Genomic DNA, 24,481 nt, shown 5'->3' with positions numbered 1-24,481 from the left:
CAGGGTTTTTTGGCCACATTACTTTTAGTGAACACTGTATTGTGAGCATTTTTCCGTATGAATTCTATTTGATTTGACAAAGCCAGATTTTCTACACTGCATTCAACTTACCCTCTTTTCTTTTGGGACTTTCTACTCACAGGCCCAAGGGTAAGCATTATTCTGCAGTCCCTCTGCCAGAGTACCTACCTCCTCTATTGTCCTCATCATTTTTCCATCATAGTTGTCCCTCTTATTTCCCATTAGCTCATGCCACAGCTTTCTGCTGGTTACTCTTACCAGGTATAAGAAACCGTTACCATCATGTAAACTCATATACAACCTGACTGGCGATTGGCTCCCATTCTTTACTCAACATATTTCTTCAATTGGGGTGAGCTAAATTTGCACAGGAGAGGCTTGACATGGAAGGTAGAGAGAATCCCAGAGGGGAGAGAAACAGCAGCAACTCCATCTTAGTAAGTAGGAATATGGAGGGTGGGTCCTGTGTCCACAATGTTATCCATTCCATTCTCTTAGGATCGGTCATAGAAACAAGTCCCATTCAATTGGAAGATGCCTGGAGTCACTATGCTGACCTGGAAATCTCAGCTACGCACATGGTTAACAGTCTGTCCCACTGATATCTAAACTAAAATGAAGAACTGGCCACCAGGTGATATGAAACCTTGTATCATGAGCCAAACCCTAGGAACTGGCCTCATGTCATTGAATTTTTGAACATCATTGACCATGTTGTGTCAGGCTTTTTCTGTAATTTGTGCAAAAATCTAATGACGGATAATGTTCTCCCTCCTCTCCCAGCTAATATGGTTTACATGAGCTGTTCATTTGTTTAACCTAGGGATAGGAGTCATCTACAGTGTGAATTCCAGTTGCTTAGTAGTGGCTGTCTGAAATGCATGTCTGAAAATTTGGAGCCATGTTTTTGCTTAGTCAGTCAGTGTGTGGTGGTCATTTGTTGATATCTGCCATTGGTACAGAAAGTAGAAATGGCAGAACATATGCTGTCTGTCCCTTATGGGGGCCTTACGTTTTCCTATTTACCTTTGGTTCAGACCTTTTGCTTTGCTCAGCTAGTGTAATTTATAAGTCATCTCACAATCTCATATTCTTATTCTGCATTATATTGCTCTAGCCATGGACAGGGACCCCTTTTCCTTGACATACACACAAGCCATTTGTGTGTATATTGGTCACAATTAAAAGGCTGTAGTGATGGAAAGGGTACTGTCACATAAACCAGACATTTAACTTTGGACACACCTGTCTTTAAAAGTCCTTCAGATGAAATGAACATTCTGATATTGAATAGGAATCTAATGTATTCGTATGAAATCATGATTTTTATTATTTTAGAGACAGAGTCTCACTCTGTCACCCAGGCTGGAGTGTAGTGGCATGATGATAGCTCACTGCAATCTCAAATTACTGGGCTCAAGCGAGCCTCCCACCTCAGCCTCCCAAGTAGCTGGGACTACAGGTGCATGCCACCATGCCAGGTGAATTTTTTGTATTTTTTTCTAGAGACAGGGCCTTGCTATGTACCCACGCTGTTCTCAAACTCTTGGCCTTGAGAGATCCTCCCACTTCAGCCTCCCAAAATTCTGGGATTATAGGCATGAGCTACTGTACCTGTCAACTCATCATTTTTAGTACTTATACAGAAATATAGAAGTGTATACACACAGGGGTATGTACACAGGTCAGTGTATACTAACAGGTTAGTATACATGCAGATATGCCCAGTCATAGGACCTAAAAGCAATGATACTCCAGTAATAGTGAGCATGCCTAGTACCCAGATTTGATTTTTAAATACTATTCTTAAATAAAAGGAACCAGGGTTCCTTCAAGAAGTTGTTGGTCCCAGGCAGGTCAGGGAAATTACAAAATGAGCCTGTAATATCTCGTGGTGCCAGAAAGTAAGGAAATGCTTTAAAATAAAGTAAGATTTGTCAGAGGTACACAGGCATCAACCTAAAGAATCTCCAAAAGACCAAAGCTGGAACAATTTGAACAACAAGCTAAATAATAACCATATTGACCATAGTGGATTATAACCCACATGGTAAAATAAATATTCCTGTGACCATATATTGAAGTAATTGATTAAATAAAGAAGTGGGGGAGAAGGGACAACTCTTCCTTTAAGTAGAATTCTGTGGTGGCCAAAGCAACTCCATCTTGGATGATGCTCTGCCACGTTGGCTTCTGATTAACCCCTGCTCTGGGAAGGCCTCTAAGATTTCTAGTTTATCTGTTGTTTTTTCTGCAAGAGCAGGCACTTTAATCCTGACCTTAGGCTAAACAACCTTGATGTTATCATACTTCAATTATCCTACACATCCTTTCTGAACTACCCCTCCTTTATGGTATATAAGACCTGGGTCTTGGGGGTAATGGCATGGGGACCCACCATCTCATCTTGTGCCCATCTGAGACAGAGACATGGCTTCTGTTCATTTAATGTTTCTAAGAAACTGGATGTTTTATTAAATGTTTCTAAGAAGAAAATGGATTTGTTAGCATCTTTCTTTGGCCTCTCAGCTTCCTCGGACTTGGGGAGCAGGTTTGCCCAGACCTGGCCACCACAGAAAAAAATCCAACTAATAATGGTAGAAGAATAGAGAGAAATAGAAAATGACCACTAGGCAGACATCACAATGATAATTGTAGCAGAAAGGATATATAGATGGATGCTAAAATCTGTGAGCGAAAGTTTGAGTTGAAACAGACTGCATAGTCTCAAAGCATTTTCTCCAGACATTTATTAACTATCCAGAGAAAAATATTACAGTGGAGAAACTCAGCAAAAACCCCCTTAATCAAGTGGTAGGTCAACATCACTAGTAGTACAACAATCATGAATCACATTACGTGATACACACATCATATTACGTGAGGACGCAGTATCATTTGTGTGACATTCTTGTAAAAAATGCATCACCTCAGTCCACTCAGAAGAAAACTTGTCGGGCACGGTTGTGCATGCCTGTAATCCCAGTACTTTGGGAGGCTGAGGCAGGAGGATCGCTTGAGGTCGAGACCAACCTGGGTAATGTGGCAAGACCTCATCTGTACTAAAAATAAAAATAATTAGCAGGGCGTGATGGCGCATTCCTGTAGTCCCAGCTACTCAGGAGGCTGAAGTGGGAGGATCATTTGAACCCAGCAGTTCGAGATTACAATGAGCTATAATCACACCACTGCACCCATCCTGGGTGACAGAGCAAGACCCTGTCTCTAAAAAATAAAGAAAAGAAAAGAAAATACAATCTGAGGGACATTCAACAAAATAATTGATCAGTACTCTTCAGAAGTATCAAGGTCGTGAAAGTGCAGGAAAGACTAAGAAACTTACAGTCAACAGGAGACTGAGAATAAATAACAACTAAATACAATGTGGGATTCTGTTTAGGATGCTGGAACAGAAAAAGGACACTGAAGGAAAAACTGACAAAATTCAAATAAGGGCTTACAGTATAATAAGTAATATTATACCAATGTGGATTTCCTGGTTCTAATAATAGTACTATGATTATGTAACATGTTAAACATTTAAGGAAGCTATGTGCAGGGTGTATGGAAACCCACTATACTATTTTTGCATCTTCTTCATGAACTTAAAGTTTGTTCACAGTAAAAAGTTAAATGATGTTTTGAAAATAAAGAGCCCGTCAGCCACCCCATCTGAAGGGAACGCCTCCTTCCAAGCCACTGTTTTCTACAGGTTCAGGCTCCAGCCGTGATATGCAAGCCCATCTCACTCCACACCTCTCATCCTCCAGCCTTCCCTAAGGTCATCCATCTCAATTTATCATGCAGAATGACTTGTCTCTCCTCTACTAACTGAAGGCTAACCTTCAAAAACTCATTAATATGTTGAAACGCGGGGTAATGTAGTCCAGGTCTTTCCTTCAGCAGCCCAGGGGAACCAGCAGAGGCTTCATAATTTTAGACTTTCCTTTCTCCATTTCCCAGGCCCTGAGAAGAGAGGATCAGAATAAAGATTGATTTCCTCATTGATGTGAATTTTGTCACAACCACCATCTTTGGAATTCAGATGTTACTATGGTCAGTTTGGGTTTAAATAACACTTCTGTTTTCTCTATGTTACACTCCTAAGGTTGTTAGGATCCTATGAGCCTATTTAGTTGTTTTCTTTAAATGATGGCATATCTAAAAATTGTCTCATTTTATACTTGGAGAATATTGTTAGATTATCTTAAAAGCCTCCATTCCTTTGTTAAGTAATCCAGTTTTGTTTTGCTTTGTTTTCTTTTCAGAAGTATTAAGATCTTCCTCTTTAGTTTTCTGAAACTTTACATGAACTGTCAAGGTATGATCTGGAGTCTTTCAGTTTGTGTTTGTATTTATTTTAAATAGCTCATGGGCCCTTTCACTGGCAGTTTTATTTCTTCGATTGATAATAAGGTATTTTAAGGCTGGGTGTGGTGGCTCACGCCTGTAATCCCAGCACTTTGGGAGGCCGAGGCGGGCGGATCATGAGGTCAGGAGCTTGAGACCAGCCTGGCCAACACGGTGAAACCCCGTCTCTACTAAAAACACAAAAATTAGTTGGGCATGGTGGTGTGCGCCTGTAATCCCAGCTACTGGGGAGCGGGGCAGGAGAATGGCTTGAACCCAAAAGGTGGAGGTTGCAGTAAGCCGAGATCGTGCCACTGCACTCCAGCCTGGGCGACAAGTAAGACTCCGTCTCAAAAAAAATGAAAAAAAGAGATTTTATTCTGTTATTCTTTGTATATTCCCTCTCTATCCATTCCCACCATTCTCTCCTTCTGGAACGCCTCTGCAGTTTTCCTCAAATGTGTAGTGATTCTTGGTTGTGTCCTTAGGTTTACATTTTTAGTTACCTGCTAATCTGCCTGTCTGTCTGTCTGTGAGTGCTTATCTGTGTATTGTGTTCTGCTTCCTGTGGTTACAGAGGAGAGGTAGGACATACCACCAAGCTAAGGGGGTCATCAGCTCATCTTCTGGGCATGGGAACCCCCACTTTCTTTTGGTGGTATATATGCCTGCTGAGTACTCCCGGCTTGCAATACCCAAGTGTTCTCATTCACTGGATATTGCTTTTGCGGCTTGCTGCATAGCACAAGTGGAAGAATGAAGGGAGGAACTGCCTAATTGTTCCTACTATTGTAACATTACAAAAATCACACTGAATATTGACTGGGGACTGCCTCTTGTTCCCCATATCTGCTTTTCCTAAGCTTGGAAAGGAAGAAACCTGGACAAACGTATTTGTTTATATTATCAATTTGATCCAATACTCCTGTAGACATGTTCAAACATTTTTAACAGATATACTACTTTTCAAATAAAATGTTATGTAGAGGATCAATATATTAGGTAAAAGCAAAACTGATCTGCTTGAAGCAGAGGAGGCAGCCCTGAACGTGAACTGCTGGTCCCCCCTCTATTCACTGCAGCTCCTGAGACCGTCCGTGGAATCCTAGAACTCTGCAGGGCAGTTTAAAAACCACTGATAGGTCCTTAAGAAGTGGAAGCTATCATGAAAATGATATTTATTACTATGAAAATGTTGCCCCTCATCCTTCCCTAGCCCAAGGCCAGCTATAAGCCCTGATACCAGCTTTTGCCGTTTGTCCTCCCAGTCCCATCTTGCAGAGAGAATGATAGAAAAGCCTGGGCACGGTGGCTCACGCCTGTAATCCCAACACTTTGGGAGGCCGAGGCGAGTGGATCACTTGAGGTCGGGAGTTCAAGACCAACCTAGCCAACATAGTGAGACCCCGTCTCTACTAAAAATACAAAAATTGTCTGGGCGAGGTGGCGGGCACCTGTAATCCCAGCTACTCTGGAGGCTGGGGCACCAGAAACGCTTAAACCCAGGAGGCAGAGGTTGCAGTGAGCCGAGATCATGCCACTGCACTGTAGCCTGGCCGACGGAGCGAGACTCTGACTCTCAAAACAAAAAAAAGAAACGAAAAAAGAATAAGCAGCTGAGCTTCTACTAAATATGCCTAAGCACCATCCCAGGAACTTACATGCCACCTCACTTAATCCTCACAATGAGGCAAGTGTTTTGATCTACAGGATAAGATGAAAAAACAGAGGCTCAAACAAGCATAGCAGGAATGTGTACAAATTCAAATGTGTAAGAAATGTACAGATATTTTCCTAAGTTTTAATTAAAACCAACTACTAGCATGATTACATTGGAATGGCAGGAAATGACATCTCAGCCATTTGAGGGCTTCCGTCACAAGACATGACTCGGGATCCTAGGATCTTGCCCAACATGCCAAAGCATGGAGAGTGCCTGTCCTGTCATCTGTCTTCCGTCTGCATGAGTATCTGCAGGGTGCCCAGAAAAGCTTACTCTAGACTGTGCTGCTCCATGGCTTCTGTGTGATCTACAATGCCAAAAATATTTGAGAGGTTAGGATCCCAGTCTTTAGAACACAGTATCTCAAGCTGTACCTCAACACATAGCTCTCCTGTCTGAGCTTTCTCCTCTGGCCACTATACCAAGGGTATTCAAGATCACAGGAATCCTCTCATCCTCACAAACCCCCTTTTTAGTGATAGGGAGTATTTGTCTCATCCTTCTTGTTGCTCTCAACGTGTCTGTTTCTTCTTTTCTGGAAACACGTAGCAGAATCTAGAAGAGTTTGAACGATTACATGATAAAAGCTGTTCCATGATAACTTCTGCTTTCCTTGTGCAAAACACCTTGGGGAAAGAAAATGCCAAGGGTCTTCCGCTTAGAAAAAGATAGTGAGCATAGGATGGAGAATATGAAGATTTAATTATCTCAATACACTTTCCTGCCACAAAAATTAATCCAATGCCCCCACAGTAATAAGAGGCAGAACTAAAATTAAAAATCACTCTTTCAGTTATGCACACCACCTAAATAGAAAACTCATGTGAAGGTTGAGCTCCAGTTGTTGCTGGGCAGGTGCTCCTGGGCAGGGAAAAGCAGCAGCTGCAGATTCTAGCTGACAGCTGCCCTGTGACCACTCTGATTGAGACCACAGTTGGGCAAGATACACACACTTGAGTCTTAGGGTTTGCAATTCAAACCCAGAGCTGTCTCATCTACAGCAGGACATTCAATCATCTTACACCAGATAAATGCAGTGTTTCCCAAGGACAGAATCTAAATTATTCTGATCTTGGAATTTCCACATAGTTTATGGTTATGTAAAGATGTGCTTGCCAGAAACAGAATGACAGCGCTATTAAAGACCATTTAAATGGAAGAAGTTTAGGCACCTTCTCAAACTGTAATATTAATACTTGCACAGAGGTTAGGGGCGCCAACCCCCTGCACAGTCGAAAATCCACACGTAACTTTTGACTCCTCCAAAATTTAACTACTAATAGCCTGCTGTTGACTGCCTTACTAATAACATAAACAGTCGATTAACACATATTTTGTAAGGTTGTATGTATACAAACGTACAAAATATATACTGTATTCTTACAATAAAGCTAGAGAAAATAAAATATTAAGAAAATCACAAGGAAGAGAAAATAGATTTACTGTTTATTAAGTGGAACTGGATCATAAAGGTCTTCATCATCTTTGCATTAAGTGTGCTGAAGAGGAAGAAGAGGAGGAGGAGGAGGAGAGGTTGGTCTTGCTGTCTCAGGGGCAGCAGAGATGGAATAAAATCCACGTATAGGTGGACCCGAACAATTCAAACTCATGTTGTTTAAGTGTCTACTGTATATCCATTTGAACAATAATTTTCATATTTTCAGGTAGAAGACTTATTTTAATACTGTTTCAAACAACCAAGAAGCTCATTTTGTTCTAAATTAACTTTTGCAGTATAATATGGATTTGTTATACTCAGAAACAAAATTTTAAATAGCAAAAGGCTCTGAGAAAACAGAGCCACTTAATTTTAAATCTGTCTTTATTTTTGTTTACAATAGTATTTTTATATTGACCTCAGCTAATAAAAACATGTTAAAAATTTAAAAATGCAGGATGGAAGAGGTGGTGTGGATCCTCTGAACAGCCAAAAGAGAAGTAATAAAGTTGAGGTTTTCGTAAGTGAGACCTTTGGACCAACAGTATTTTGTTGACCCTAGTCCATTTTTTTCTCTCAGTAAACCTTTTAGATGTGTTATGGGGTATGACAAAAGCAAAAGCAAGGGTAGAAAGAATAACTCTCCAAAGATACACCACCCAAAGACTACCACTGTTAATATTTTGATCTATTAAATCTATTTCTTTTGGAGTCTTTTGCTATATATTTTTTCTTTTTTTTTTTTTTTTGAGACAGAGTCTCACTCTGTCGCCCAGGCTGGAGTGCAGTGGTGCAATCTCAGCTCACTGCAACCTCCATCTCCTGGGTTCAAGTGATTCTCCTGCCTCAGCCTCCAAAGTAGCTAGTATTACTAATTTTTTGTATTTTTAGTAGAGACGGGGTTTCACCGTGTTAGCCAGGATGATCTCGATCTCCTGACCTCATGATCCACCCGCCTCAGCCTCCCAAAGTGCTGGGATTACAGGTGTCAGCCATCACGCTGGCCCTTCTTATATATATTTTCAAATATTGACCACTGTTAATATTGTCTGTTTCCTTTTTTTCTTTTTCTTTTTTTTTTTTTTTCTTTTTTAAGACGGAGTCTCCCTCTGTTGCCCAGGCTGGAATGCAGTGGCATGATCTCGACTCACTGCAACCTCTGCCTCCCAGGTTCAAGTGATTCTCATGCCTCAGCCTCCCCAGTAGCTGAAATTACAGGCGCACACCACCATGCCTGGCTAATTTTTGTATTTTCAGTAGAGACAGGGTTTCACCATGTTGGTCAGGCTGGTCTGGAACTCCTGACCTTAGGTGATCCACCCACCTTGCCCTCCCAAAGTACGGGATTACAGGCATGAGCCATGGCACCTGGCCTGTTTCTTTTATAGTCATGTTCAAACAGTATTTATGTAGTATTCTGTTTCTTCCTTTATTACTTATTATTATAAGTATTTCCCCCATTTAATAAATAGACTCTTCATAATCCTTTTTAATGGCTAATAATCGTTCATGTGGCTGCATTATTTACTTAACTAATTCCCTATTATTGTACACAGAAAGAATTGTCTTCCAGAAAATTCATTCCTGTGCTTTGCCTCTCAAATTAGCCTTGGTGTATGTGGCTAAGTCTCAGGAGTTTCTGGATACCAAAGGATAAGTATCTTCTTAGACTCAAAAATTGTTCACAAAATTGGAAGCAGAGATTCATCTAAAATAGACCCAATTCTGATATATTATGACATATAATTAGAAATGTGTATGAATTTTTATAATAAACCAGGAAAATAATTTTAAACATTAAATGTGGTTGAAAACTATTTTGTGTATATATTTGTGAATTATAGATGCAACCTGTATGAATAGAACTGTGTAGGGTCTTTTGTGATACTTAATTTTACATCTTTTGTAGGTGTACAAAAGAAAGCAGAGTCTGTATGATTACATAAGAAAACAAAACCTTGCCTTGCTTTCACTGAAGGATTTCTAGAACTGTGTATCTGTACTCCTGCTCTATTTTAAGTATGTCTATCCTTGATTGTATTTTAGATAATAAAACAAGAAACTCTTTCTTGTTCAGTACTTTGGCGTTGTTTTCCTTATTTTTTCTCTTTTTGCATTATTTGAAATGAGTTTTATTCCTTTTCTGTATCATTTTCTTTTTTATCGGAAACATGTTTTATGTTTAAGAACTGATTTATAAAGCGGCTTTTATAACTTCTTTTTCCATATTATAAAATTTTATTCTGATTGAGAAGACACAACATAAAATTTACCACATTAACCAATTTTAAGTGTACAGTTCAGTAGTGTTAAACATATACACATCGTTGTAGAACAGATCTCCAGAACTTTTTCATCTTGCAAACTGAACCATACCCATGAAACAGTAACTCTCCACTTCCACTTCTCCACCTATCAGCCACTTCCCTGGCTGGCCGCCGGTAATAACCATTCTGCTTTCTGTTTCTATGAGTGTACTTCATATAAATGGACTCACAATGTTGGTCTTCTTAATTCACTTAGCTTAATTCTGGCTTAATTCACTTAGCTTAATGTCTTCATCCATGTTGTAACACATGACAAGATTTCCTTCCATTTTATAATACTCTATTGTGAGTGTCTTCCACATTTTGCTATCTATTCATCTGTTGATGTAGAGTTGGGCTGCTTTCACCTCTTCTCTGTCATGAATAATGCTGTTATGAACATGAGTGTGGAAATTGAAATTCTGCTTTTAATTCTTTTGGATGTATATTCAGAGATGGAATTATTCAATCATATAGTGGTTCTATTTTTAATTTTTTGAGGAACTGACATACCCTTTTCCACAGTAGTATAACCCTTTTTTAAAAAGAGAGATATCACAGAAATATTCTGCTGGTAGAAGGTTCTGTTGGACCAACACTCTAGATTGACAAGGGCGGGAATTCACTTCCTCAGCTTCCACTGCTCCCATTCCTTCCCCTGACAAAGCCCTGGTTTTCTTTAGGTGTCCACTTTTCCTTCACAAGGCCCATGACTCAAAGGAATTTAACCTCATCGCCAGCTTTAGCAATGTATCTTGCTTACTCTTAACCACTCGTGGTAATCCCACCACCTTACCAGTGAATGGTTTTGAAACTCAGACTTCATTTATTTCATATATGACTTTCCCCTGGGGAGTGTTATTGGTAGAGGAGTGGGCATGTGACTTAAGTTGGCCCAGTCAGACTGAAGGGAAAGGTTTCTGTAGTATGATTGGGTAAAAGGTTTTGTTTTTTTTTCTGTAGTATATGAACAAAGAAACGTGTACCTATTTGCTGCTGAAAGCCCTTGCTTAACAGTTAGGGCCTTAATCTGGAGACAAACCTGATACACCCAAGAGAATATCAAAGAAATGGAATGGAGCCCTTATAGCATTGGGCCTGGAACCCTTCTGAGCTCGGGATGGTCTGTTAGTAAACTTCATTGTTTAAGCTAGTTTGAGCTGAGTTTTCTGTTACTTGCAGCCGAAAGCATCCTACCTGATACAATTCTCCCTTGCTGTTCAGGACACTTGGGGGAAAGTTTTAGAATCATCTGTATTACACCTCTGAGGTCTAACAATAGCTCCTGCTACATTTCCTCTTTACATATTGGCTGGTCAATGTTGTCTTTCAACAACCAACCTGGGGATGTCACTCCTCAGGTATTTTTAAATCCTGAGAAAAGGTTTCCATTCTGTTGCTGAAGGAGGGATAAGGAAAGGGATTATCTCTTCTTGCCAGGAGATAGTATGTGACTAGATCTAATCTAGAAGAGTAGAGGTTGTACCTTGGTGGTGGCTTTGGAAGGGATAGAATGCAGGGCCACTGCTAGCCCATACAGTTCTTTTATGTAAATTTTTTTAAAGCTTCTTCCCAAGACACTACTTTCACATGATGGCAAACTGTCATAATATATTAATTTTGTTAGAGCAAAACATTTTTCTTTCATTTGCCAGAAAATTTTCATAATGAACATACAAAAGCTATCTAGGGTATAAATAGCTCTCTGTCAGATCTGCCACCACTGAAGATGGCACCCTATTAGAGAGAGACAGAACACAAAATGCAGAGCAGATGAGAAAGCTGCTGGAGATATACTTAGAGTCCATTTACTTTTAGTTCAGACATAATTTTAATAAGTAAACAAGTCAACTAGGAGATAAGTTTTTTTAACTTTTTATTTTGAAATAACTTCAGACTTACAAAAATGATGCAAAAAAAACCCATCAGCAAAGAAAGTATATAACAGTTCTCATATATTTTTCACCCTACATAATAATAGTACAATTATAAAAACCAGGAAATTAACTTTGATATCATACTATTAACTAATATACAGGCATTACTCAAATTTTACTAATTGTCACACTAGTGTTCTTTTTATGGTCCTAGATCCAATCCAGGATTATATATTGCACTTAGCGGTCACATTTTCTTAGTCTCTTTCAATCTAAGACATTCCTCATTTTTTCTTTGCCTTTCATGACACTGACCCTTGAAGAGAGAACTAACTAGTTGTTTTGTAGAATGCCGCGTAAGGTGGGTGTGTGGTGTCCTCAAGATTAAATTCAAGTTACACATTTTCAATAAGGATACCACGTTAAGTGATGCCGTGCTCTTCTCAGTGCATCATTTCCAGAATCACATGATGTTGGTATGTCTCATTACTAGTGATGTTAAGTTTGATTACTTGGTTATGGTGATGTGTGCCTGACTTCTCCACTATAAAGTTACTCTTATTCTCTTTGTAGTATCTCTAGTATCATGTGTGGAAATACTTTGAAAATATGCATATATTCTGTTTCTCATCATAGTTTCCCCACTAGTTTTAGAAATGATTGATGATTCTTATCTACAACAATTATTATTGTGGTATTGGTCACATGGTGAGACCAAGATTTGAAATTTAGAATAAAGTGTGGAAAGAGTCCTCAGAAGTAGGTGTTAAACATCTTGCAAGCTGATGGTATAATATGGTGACCAGGAGCAGGAGTTTTGCTATCAGACAGATCCAAATTCAAATATTGGCTCCACTGTACAGTTGCTATATAATCTTAAGTACATTATCTTCTCTGAGCATCAGTTCCCTATTAGTAGGGTAGGGATTATGAGTCTACATTATGGAGTTTTCATGGTGAACATAGTGAATATAAAATATTTTGTACAATGTCTGGCAAATAGTAAATTATCAGTAAATTTTAGTTCTTATGACATGAAAATGATTGTTGTTATTGTAGCAACCTTCAGCATAAAGAAAACCCAAAGTTACTTTCTTAGCATACTTACATAAAAAATACCCTTTCTCTTTTTTTTTAATTTTTAAGTTTTTATGAAGATTACCTAGGAAGAATATACTTCTGATGCACCAGCTAAATGGGCAAAGAAACTAGATTGAATGTGCATGCATGTGCGCACACACACACACATTATATGCCCAGCATTTTGAATAATATGACAAGGAAGAGAGACTAGCTGAGATGAAAGTCACCATATAAATAATATTTTGGATTATTGAGCCCTGTGACAGATACTGCTGGTTGTTTTTCTTTGTTTTGTTTTCTACTCAGTAGCCAAACTCTCACTGATAATATTAAAACTCTGCCATCCAGGTGAATGGAAATGTACCCAGCTAAAAAAAAAAAAATCCTAATTTCCCAAGTTCCCTTGCAACCAGTGATGGCTAGTATGGCTGATAAGCAGAAGTCCACTAGGTGTGACTTTAAGAAAGCTACTGAATTTTGATAAGGAAAGCATGCTCACCTGACCTAGTCATTTAACCTTCACTCTTCTCCCTTCTTCCTGCCTAGAACTCAGAAGCAATGCTTGTAGATGCAACAGCCACCTTCTTATCAAAGAGCTGAAAGTTCCACATTGAAGACAGCAGAGCAGGAAGATAAAAGCAGGCTGATTCCTTGAGCAGCTGTTAATTCTCTTTTTATAAGTGAGGAAACTGAGGATCAGGGACATTGATTATCCCTGGTCAGTTACTGCTTAAACCGCAGAGCTGGGGTTCAAATCCATGTTTATATTACCTCAAAGTTATTTATTTTTTTACTATATTTCAAAGTTTCCTAAAAGGATGAACATATTTAGAACCCTTTCTCCCCACATCTACAGATTGTGATGGCAAAGCAACCTGTGATGGACAAAACAAAGTATCCAATATCTTTGACTCAGAACTACAAATATTTCTTACATGTTCTCTTTATTAAATACTAACAACTCCAGCCTGATTAACAAAATGACCACGCAGTTCTCTGGCATTCATCTTCTATTCATGCCAGTAAAAAAAGGCGTCAGTGATAAGCAACTCGTGATGAGTGTCAGCAACAAGTAGTTGCCACCCAAAGAACACACACAAGAAAATGGCCTAACAGAGAGGTCACAAACAAAGGGATGATAAATGTGGATTGGTTACCATGTATGTTTACTAACTTGCTTGAGCTCATGTAAATATCACTAATAATTAAGGTTTCTTGCTGCTCTTTTAAAACTCTGGAGCTGAATTCTTAGGTGGCAACAAATAACCGGAGCTGCTCCCTCCCAGTATACCATCCCATTCTACGCTCCTTCTCTGACTCTAAGCTAGAATATTTGTTTCCATCTATCATCATGTTTATTCTATTGTTTTTCTTGTAATAGAAAAATATTGTATCTCTATCAAGTATTTGATGTTTACCTAAAATAAAAATAGATGGCTAGAGCTGCCTGTTTCTTATACCTGGCCCACTAAGGCATTTCAGCTACCTGCCAGAAGGCATAGAATTTGAACAGACACTCAGATGTTTGCTTCCTAAATCTGTTTCCAGCTCATTCGCAGACTCCCATTTCACATACCTTACTTCAGCAAGCCTCCACAGCAACTACTGAAGTGAACATTATTATTCTCATTGGGATCCAAGAGGTTAGCTGATTTTTCTGAGATCTTGTTCTTGTGTAATAGCTGTGTTGTTAGAATTGTGATTGCTGTTTTGTTGATTTACAAAACTGTTATCTCTGAATATCTGTTTTGGGAAAACAGAAATGAGTAGGATAGGTAGACTAATGGACCTTTGTCTTACCTAACTTGGGACCTAACATTATCACTTCTTCATTACCTTTTTCCTTTCTTATAAGTTAGCTAACATTATTGTACACTATGTACCAGGCACTGTATTAATTGATTTACATGCATTGATTAATTTAATCATAATAACACTCTGAAATATGTTGAAGGATAAGTTTTGTAAGAGGAATCATGATTCACACACAAATATAAAATAAGCATGTGTCTATGATTTTATGTCAATGACTAAATCAGTAAGATATTAAAATGAGGATCCAAAGAGCAGACAAAGTAACCCATCAGGAATGCTAAAATGAATTTACTTTATAGGTACAAAACTGATAGACAGCCACAGGACAATCATCAATGGCATACCACTAGTTCTTTGTGGGTTTTTAAATTTTGTTTTGTTTTAGAGATAAGGTCTCTCCCTGTTGCCCAGGCTGGTCTCTAACACCTGGATTTAAGGAATCCACCCACCTACGCCTCCTGAGTGGCTGGGATTACAGGGTCGGGCCCCCACAATTTGCATTCCTTTGAATAAGAATTATTTGTATTACTCTGTTTTTTTGCAATTTATAGAGTCATAAAGTACCTCAAAGACAATGAAATGCAGAGAAAATCCAGAAGTATAAGCTAGATAGGACATCCAGTAATCTTTTTTTGCTCTCTTTTCAAAGTATCTCACAAATTTTCCTGAGTACTTTTATTGTTATTCCCCTTTTACAAGTGAGGAAATTATTAAGTAAATTTTCCAAGGTCCCATAACCAGTAAGTGGTAGAAACATATGTGAACACAAGTCTAACTGAATCTGGAAAAATAATTCAGTTTATTGAATCAGTTTTCCTCTTGGAGGCGGAGCTTGCAGTGAGCCGAGATCGTGCCACTGCACTCCAGCCTGGGTGACAGAGCAAGACTTCCGTCTCAAAAAAAAAAAAAAAAATCAACTCAAAGCAAGTTTAGGTAAGAAAAAAACCTTTTTTTCCTCTACAATTTTAGGTTCATTGGCTGGGGCCCTGCAAATTAGACTGACAAAAGACAGATTAACAAGAGAAAAACAGAAATTTATTTACACATTTATTTATTAACACTCATCAGTGATGCGTAACTCAAAGGGGTGGTTAGAACTTGGTGCTCATCTAGCATCTTCACAGAAGAACAAACCTATAGAGAAGTGACAAGACAAAGGAAAGGGGCTTGCAGTTCGTAGGGGAACAAATTGTACGAAGGTGAATATATGGAAAAACTAATGGAAGAGAAATGTTGTTGTAGCAAGGTTTGTAATATAGATTTCTCTGGTGCCATTCTGGGCTGGTAAGAGTCTAGAGTTTGGTGATTAAGTATATCCTGCCCTACTTGGTAGAGAAGGTGAGGGCAGAGAGTTTTCCTTGTCTGCTTTTTCTTAACTGCCTGCAGCTCAGAATGAATCCCTGTACCACAATGGCATATTTTGGGTGGCATTCTCTCTATAGATACTATCTCAGAATGAATCCCTGTACCACAATGGCATATTTTGGGTGGCATTCTCTCTATAGATACTATAAACTGGCAACCTGAATTCAGGCCAAGGAAATTTTTTTTACCAGCACAATGTTTAAGTGGTATAAATTCCTTGTGCACTTTATTAATACCTATTGCTGTAGAACAAATTACCTAGAAACTTAGTGGTTTCACCAGCCTGGCAACATAGCAAGACCCTGTCTCTACAAAAAAATAAAATATTAGCCAGGTGTGGTGGGACACACTTGTGGTCCCAGGTACTTGTGGGACTGCGGGGGGAGGATCACTTGAGCCCAGGAGATAGGGGGCTGCAATGAGCTATGAAGACACCACTGCATGCCAGCCTGTGTGAGAGAGTGAGACCCTGTCTCTAAAAAAATAATAATTTATAAATAAATAAAAATAAAAAACAGTGGTTTAAAATGACAATAAAAATCGATTTTCTCACAGTGTTATAACTGGGTGGTGCTGACTCAGGGTGTCCCATGAGGTTGCAGATGTGAAATTGGCTGGGAACTGAATAATACAGCAAATCCATGCGTGAGACGGCCTTGAGTTTCAGTTTTGGCTCTGCCACTTACTAGCCATGTGACCTATACAAGTACCTTAGCCATTTTAAGCTCTTAATTTTCTCATTTGTAAAATGAGGATAACAGTAGAACTTACCTCGTAAGACTACTGTGAGCATTAAACGAAATAACATCATTAAATACTTAATATAGTGTGTTGTAGACAGAAGGCACGCAGTATATATTTTCATTGTTCACAGAGATTCTATCCTGTACAATGATTTGTTTATTTCCATATACACCTCACAGGAAGGGAAGGTACTCGTGTTTTTTTTTTCAACTTACAAATCAGGAAACTGGCTAGGTGCAATGCCCCATGCCTGTAGTCCCAGCACTTTGAGAGGCCGAGGTGGGTGGATCACTTGAGGCCAGGAGTTCCATACCAGCCTGACCAACATGGTGAAACCCCTTCTCTACTAAAAATACAAAAATTAGTTGGGTGTGGTGGCGCATGCCTGTAATCCTAGCACTTTGGGAGGCCAAGGTGGGTGGATTACTTGAGGCCAGGAGTTCCAGACCAGCCTGACCAACATGGCGAAACCCCTTTTCCACTAAAAGTACAAAAATTAGCCAGGTGTGGTGGCGCATGCCTGTAATCCCAGCTACTTGGGAGGCTGAAGCAGGAGAATCTCTTGAACCTGGGAGGTGGAGGTTGCAGTAAGCCAAGATCACACCACTGCACTTTAGCCTGGTGACAGAGTGAGACTCTGTCTCAAAAAAAAAAAAAAAAAGAAAAAAGAAAAGATTAAAAAAAAAGAAATCAGGAAACTGAGACTCAGGGCAGTTAAGGTACTTGCCCAAAGCAGCCACTTTTTAAGTGACTAAGGTAAGGCATGTCATCTGCACCAAGCTTAAGAGTTCTTGCCATTTGTGTCAGTCAGGGATCAGGAAGTAGAGACCACTGCAAATATTAATACATTGAATTATTACATTGACTTAATACATTGAATTATTTGCATACAATTCCACTTATTAAGGTTGGGGGAGTTCTGCTTTCGATATTTTGAGTAACTAGGAGCAATGTGTGGGCACTGCCACTCCACAACAACTAGATTCCAGACACAACACACTGTGTGAAGAATTTCTTATCTCAAGAAGGTTGGAAAGGTCTCTAGCAATGCTCCTAAGTTAGCAAATGAAAGCTGACCCCAGAGCAGGTAGGGGACAGCAACTGAGATACCTAGCAGTGGAGTTTTTGCAGAGTGAGATTGTAAAATTCATTTTAGAAAATTAGAAATCATTTCACATGATCTTTTTTTTTTTTTGGAGACAGAGTCTCACTCTGTCTCCCAGGCTGGAGTGCAGTGGCGCAATCTCGGCTCACTGCAAACCTATGCCCCCTGGGTTCAAGAGATTCTCCTGCCTCAGCCTCCTGAGTAGCTGGGATTACAGGCGTGCACCACCATGCCCAGCTAATTTTTGTATTTTTAGTAGAGACAGGGTTTCACCACGTTAGTCAGGCTGGTCTTGAACTCCTGACCTCTTGATCCACCCTCCTTGGCCTCCCAAAGTGCTGGGATTACAGGCGTGAGCCACTGCACCTGGTGACATGAGTTTATAATATTGAACTTGCACATATCTTGGGATACTGCAGCTGCACTGCACTCCTGTATTCAGAAAGTCATTTTTACACATACATTGTAGAACCTATTTCCAATAATGTTCACAGAAGCATTGTTGATAACACAACACTCGGATAAATGCTGATTAACTGTATATTGGGGTAAGAATTGTGGTTTGTGTAATGGAATATTATACTGTATTGAAAATGAATGAATTTCAGCTATATGCAACACCATGGACACAAGAATGGATCTGAATAATAGTGAGTGAAAAAGACAAATCCCAGAAGATGGCCATCTTTGTAAAGTACAGAAACAAAATGTAAACAATATTTTGTTTAGGATTACATACATATGAGATAAAACTGTAGAATAAAAGGAAGGGAACTCACTATAGTGCTTATCTTTGAGGTGGGGTAGGAAGATGGGCTGAAGGAAGAGCACATAGACAGGACATATAAGTTATTGGCCATGTTTTGGTTATTGAGTTCAAGATGGGTGCATGGATGCTAATTATGGATGTTAATTGCATCATTATAAACACAGAAATAAAAATAAATAAATAGAAGTAGGAAATAAAAAATATATATTTTATTAGAAGGACTGAAAGACTAGGCTCTCAGTGGAGCTTCCAGAAGCCCTTACCTAATTGACCACATGGGGAATCCCTACATGGGAGGCCAAGACAACTGAATTCAAGAACACTCCATTGTATCTGTGAGCTACATATTGGAAATCACAAAGCCACTGCAATTGCCACTAAATCTTGGTACCCAGAAAGCTGAAAAATTGACACTGGGGGTTGTGCTGCAGAAAAAAATCTCTGCTTTTTATAATGCATTTACCAGTAGAAAGCAGCCAGAGGGTAAGATGGCCTTTGCCTCATTTCCTCCCTCCAGATTTCATTTGGGTAACTGGCAGAACCAAATTAGCAGACCCAACTTAGCCCCCAGAACTCTAGCAGCAAGGAGCCTAAGAAATAATAACTTTTAGCTTCCCAGCCTTGGAAGTATAGAAATGAATACTAGAAAGGTGAAATGGAAATTGAGCAAGCCAATTAATAGTGTCTGTGGCAGAGAAAATGCTATGTTTTCATCAAACCTATTTCATTTTCTTCTTGGACATACAATTAAATTTCCCATTCTCCCATGATGTTAGTAGTGCCATGTGATAGACTCTAGCAAGTATACAGAAGTGATATGCTACTCACAGGCCTGGCTCCTGAAACATGCTGTGTGATCATGTTCTCTGTCCTCTCCTAGCTGCTGGCTGCATGTTGGTGAACCTTGGGAGTCATACACTAAAGATGGTGGGGCCTCTGTTAGCTTAGGCCCTGCTTGACTGAAGGGAGCAGAGTTCCCTCTCTCCACCCCACCCTCCTACATTGGACAGTAGAGTGGGAACTGAACTTTATGTGTGTACTGTGTTAAGCCACTGAGATCTGGAGATTGTTTTTATACAACTAGCACTACTATTATGACTAAAACCACAAATGGGACCTTGAAGTAGGTTGCTCCTAAAACAAAAACCTAAAATAGATGCCACTGGCTTAGCATACCAGTTGTGGGAAGAAAGGAAACTAATGCCAGAGGCAGAAAAGGCGGCAATCCATGCTATGCAGCAGTAAAACATTTGGCAAAAATTCTCGCTTATAGTAACTTAATAGAAAGGCCATATGTTTACTAATCTGTCAGCTCCAAGAGAAGCAGTTGGAAAGAACCAAACTGTTAGTGTGTATTGGCTACTACTGGCTGGCGAGTATAGGCATGTACAAAGAGAAATGAAAGAAAATAAGAAAGTTACATAAATTTGGAGTCTTAAAGTAGATTCCTACTTCTAGATCCCAAATAGAAGGAAATGAGATTGGGCAAACTCTGAGAAACCAAGGCCTGCGAGGTCACTGCCTATGGCAAAGATCACATTAAAGTTGTGGCCTTCCCACTCGGTCCTAACGGAATCAAGGTGGCTGCCAATAGGTAGGCTGTCTCTTGGAAGAGGCATGGGAAAAAAGACATAAAGAAGATGAAGAGCTATGTCAGGAAAGTATTTGGGATGTTGTTTGTGGCACAGGATCTGTCTAGAAAGAAGTCAATGAGAAGCCTGTTAAGTTTCTGAGGAAGTTTTATTTCCAAAGAAAACGTAAGTCTGGGACAAAGAATAGTCAAGGCATAAAACAACAACCACCCTTGGGCTCTCAGCTTTCCATGAGAAGGAAGCTGACTCCAAAATCTACGTAGCCCAGAGATAGCTTACTCCCTATCACCCACTTCAGATATCACCACAGAGGATAATGGCAATGAAGAGAATTCCCAAAGAGTGGAGCCAGGGATCACAGAAAAAAATGGGCAAAATAATTTCTGCCATAGAACAGAAACAGTCCACGTAAATTTCCTAATGCTTCTTGGTTAGTGAAACTTCACAGTGCCTACCAGCCTGCTCTAGACAAGTGACGGCTTTGTGTCTTTGATCTTTCCCCTTTCCAAATGAGACACTGCAGTTCTTTTGTCTCTGCTTACTATTGTATATTTGGCGATGGGAAAGGAGCAGGAGATAGAAAGCTCTTCTTTTTAGTTTATAAATTGCTCAACCAGAAAGAACCACATCTATACCAGATGGACATGAGTCCCAGGGCTTTTAGCTGAACACAATGACTGGGAATAATCTCCAGGTGAGTTTGGTGGGGGAGTGTACTCTATTTATGAGATGAAGAATAAAATAAAAATTTATTGACCAAAAGGGCAAGCTGTGGTAGAGACTGGTCATATGTTCTCCAAAATCATTTCCTCCTAAGCACTAGAACTACATTTCTCAGCCTATCCTACAATTAGGGACCATGTGATTGAGTTCTGGCCAATTAGATGTACAAAAGGTTGATGTATAATACTTCCAGACCTGCTCCCAAACACATCCCACACAATCCTCTATGCTCTCTTTTGCTCCTCATCTGCTAGCTAGATGTCAACACGTAAGGTCCCTAAATAACTGCATGGTGCAGAAACCCTCAGCTGACCACACTGAACAGTTTGTGAGCAACTAATAAATCTCTTACTATACTAATTTAATATGAAAAATTATACAAGAGAAAATGGCCAGCTAAATACTTATTTAAGATTCCAGACCTACAAATGTCTTATTTCAGCTATTAGATGATTGCAGATCAGCCTATTTGAAAAATACATTTTCATTTTATAACAGTTGCATTTCTGACACAAATATACCCACTCATATTAGAATAATGGATGTCATATCTAAATGTGCCTAAGGGTTAGACCAGAAAGGGATGCCAAGTGAAGTGGTTAAAGCCTTAAAACTATTTTCAGGTATGGTCCTAGGTTTAATCCTGATATTTGGATCTGTGGCTCCACCCAAATCTCATATGGAATTGTAATCCCCAATGTTGGAGGTGGGGGCCTGGTGGGAGGTGATTGGATCATGGAGGTGGATCTGTCGTGAATGGTTTAGCACCATCACCTTGGTGTTGCTGTTGTGATAGTGAGTTCTCACAATATCTGGCTGTTTGAAAGCATGTAGCACCTTCCCCTTCTCTCTCTCTTCCTCCTTTTCTGGCCATGTGAAGTGCTGCCTCTCCCTTCACCTTCCGCCATGACTAAGTTCCCTGAGGCTTCCCCGGAAGCTGATGTCACTGTGCTTCCTGTATAGCCTGTGAAACCATGAATCAGTTAAACCTCTTTTCTTTATAAATTACCCAGTCTCAAGTATTTCTTTATAGTAGTGTGAGAACAGACTAATAAACATCCTGAGTCAGCATTATAAATGGTCTATCATTCAAGGTTCAGCCAGGAGAACAGAAACCACCCTGGGTATTCAGGGGACAGGGAATGTGATGTAGGAAGAAGCAGACAAGCTAATTAGATGACAGCAACCCAGACATTAGCAACAGCAGGAAGCTATTGGTCTGGCAAGGCAAGGGGTAAAGGTGGTATAATCAGAGCCCAGGAGTTAGGAAGGCAGAGTCAGAGCAGACATGTCCTGTAGGTGCTAGAGACTCCAGAAGAGGGGCAGCAGCTGTTGGCGACGCTGTCCAAAGCAGTGAGGGAAGGAGAGAAAAACTTTGCTATTCTCTCACCAGTGACTCTCACTGGCTAACGCCAACTGGAAGACAGCTGGCAGTGGACCCTGAGAAACACAGCCTGCCGGAGTCAGCTCTCCTTCCTTACAGAGCAGGGTACACTGAGGACAGGCAAAGGGTCTGTGCGCACATTCAGCTTAAGACCAGCAGAAACTGGTGAAGACAGTAAGACATTCTATTAAGTAATATCAAAGCTCAAGTATTAGAGCAACTTAAAAGAGCATTACAATCAAAAGTGGGGTATTTAACATTTTTATTGCATTTTAGAGGTCCTGTTCTAGTTTGGAGATTTAAGTTACCACTTTTTTTTCATTTTTATTCTAGGTCATGGAAGACCCAGCATGTGGGGGAAACTTCTTTATTCTGCTATCCAAATATAAAATCTATACAGAAGTAGCTCCTTTGTCCCTTAACCTTAGTAAGCAAATTTGATTAAGCATTTGAAAGCTATAGAGGTGCAAGGTGGGAGAAATTCTGCCTCTGCTACTTGGCAGCTCTATGATATTGGGCAAACCACTCATACCACATTTATTTTCCTTATATCCAAAATGGACATAATAATACCTTCTTACTTATCTCACTGGGTTATTGGAATGATCATAGTGTTTGGGTGGTTGGTTGTTTCTAGGAGGTAATAATGTATGTGAAAATAATTGGTATATGGAAAAGGATTAAATACTAGTGCTGAAACATTATACATATTAACATGCCTTTAAATCTGTCTCCCTACCATTCCATCATTTATTTTCAGAGTCAGTTTTACTGAGATACAATTAATGTATTAATGTAAGTGTACAGCTCAATGAGTTTTGACAAATGTATACAGATATATAACTACTACCACAATCATAATATAGAATATATCAATGGCCCCCCAAATTTCCTCATGCCCCTTTGCATTTTTATACTTTAAAAGTCAATATATACCCAAGAGTGATTAAAACATACCTTCCCAAAAACTTGTGCGTAAATATTCTTAGTAGCATTATGTGTGATAGCCCCCAAGTGGAAACAACCCAAATAGCCATCAACTGATAAATGGATAAATAAAATGTATATCCATGCAGTGGAATATAATTCGGCCATGAAAGGAATGAAGTACCAATGTCTGCTACAACATGGATGAACCTTGAAAACATTATGTTAAGTAAAAGAAGCCAGTCACAAAAGACCACACATTGTATGACTCCGTTTTTATGAAAGGTCTAGAAGAGGCAAATCTATAGAGACAGAAAGTAGTGTTTGCCTCATATTGGGGGCTAGGGAATAATGATGAATGACTGCTAATGGATGTGGAATTTCTTTTGGGGGTAATGAAAATGTTCTAAAATTGATTGTGGTGATGGTTGCAAAACTCTGAATATAATAAAACCATTGAATTAATGCCATTTAAATGCGTGAATTGTATGTTATATGTGTTATATCTCCATTAAGGTGTTAATTTAAAAAGTTAAAGAATTAAAATCTAAAACAAAGGCAAAATTTCAAATACAATATTTCATAATTTTGCTATACTAATTTTCTCTTCAAAGTTATGAGATAGTCATGAAGATTTTTATCTACAATCTTAATATCCTAAGAATCAAACTATTTTGATTATTTTTTGTCCCCTCCTCACCTCATTTTTGAATATATTTGCTTGGTTTGTAGTCATAATGGTATAAACATGATTAGGGTGCTTTTGTCAGTTAACATTAGATCATGAACATTTTCCCACAGTGTTATGAAGCCTTTTTAATAATCATTTTAGAGATCATATGACATTCCCTCTAACTTACCACTTTCCTCCATCTGCTCAGGCACCCAAGCCAGAAACCTGAGTTATGCCTAAGTTTCTCCTGCCACTGATTTAGTTCAGAGCATACTCTCTCACCTAGATCACTGCAAATGTTTCTTTACTGGTGCCCTTGCTTTTTGGTGGGCTTCTATCAATCTGTCAAACAGCATGCAGCAGCTACACATCATGTAGCAGCCAGGCCTAAAACATGTTTCTTCAATGACTCCCAACCAACTACCATTGGAGGCCAAACCGCTTCTAATAGTTCACACAGCCCTTGGGATATGGGCTCTTGCCTATACTTTGAGCCTCATCACTGTCCTCCCCATTCCCTCTCCAGTACATATTTCCTGTGTTCCCTGAAAAGCACACAGTGTAGTGTATTATCTGCCCAGAATAA

The 24,481-nt window shown here is 39.4% G+C and overlaps 1 protein-coding gene across 1 annotated transcript in view; it reads left to right on the top strand.

Annotated features, from left to right (window-relative positions):
- The window catches only part of LOC144331446 (uncharacterized), a 35,931-nt gene extending 12,239 nt beyond the window's left edge, over window positions 1–23,692 (top strand). The window contains exon 4 of the mRNA XM_077947982.1: window positions 22,629–23,692. The gene's annotated coding sequence lies outside the window, so the exon portion shown is untranslated. The remainder of the gene's footprint in view (window positions 1–22,628) is intronic.
- The last annotated feature ends 789 nt before the right edge of the window (window positions 23,693–24,481 follow it).

This window comes from Macaca mulatta, chromosome 9 (genome assembly GCF_049350105.2).
Source record: "Macaca mulatta isolate MMU2019108-1 chromosome 9, T2T-MMU8v2.0, whole genome shotgun sequence".
Lineage (NCBI taxonomy): Eukaryota > Metazoa > Chordata > Mammalia > Primates > Cercopithecidae > Macaca > Macaca mulatta.
Note: the sequence above shows the minus strand (reverse complement) of the source record. Positions and strands in the feature narration are given on the sequence as shown.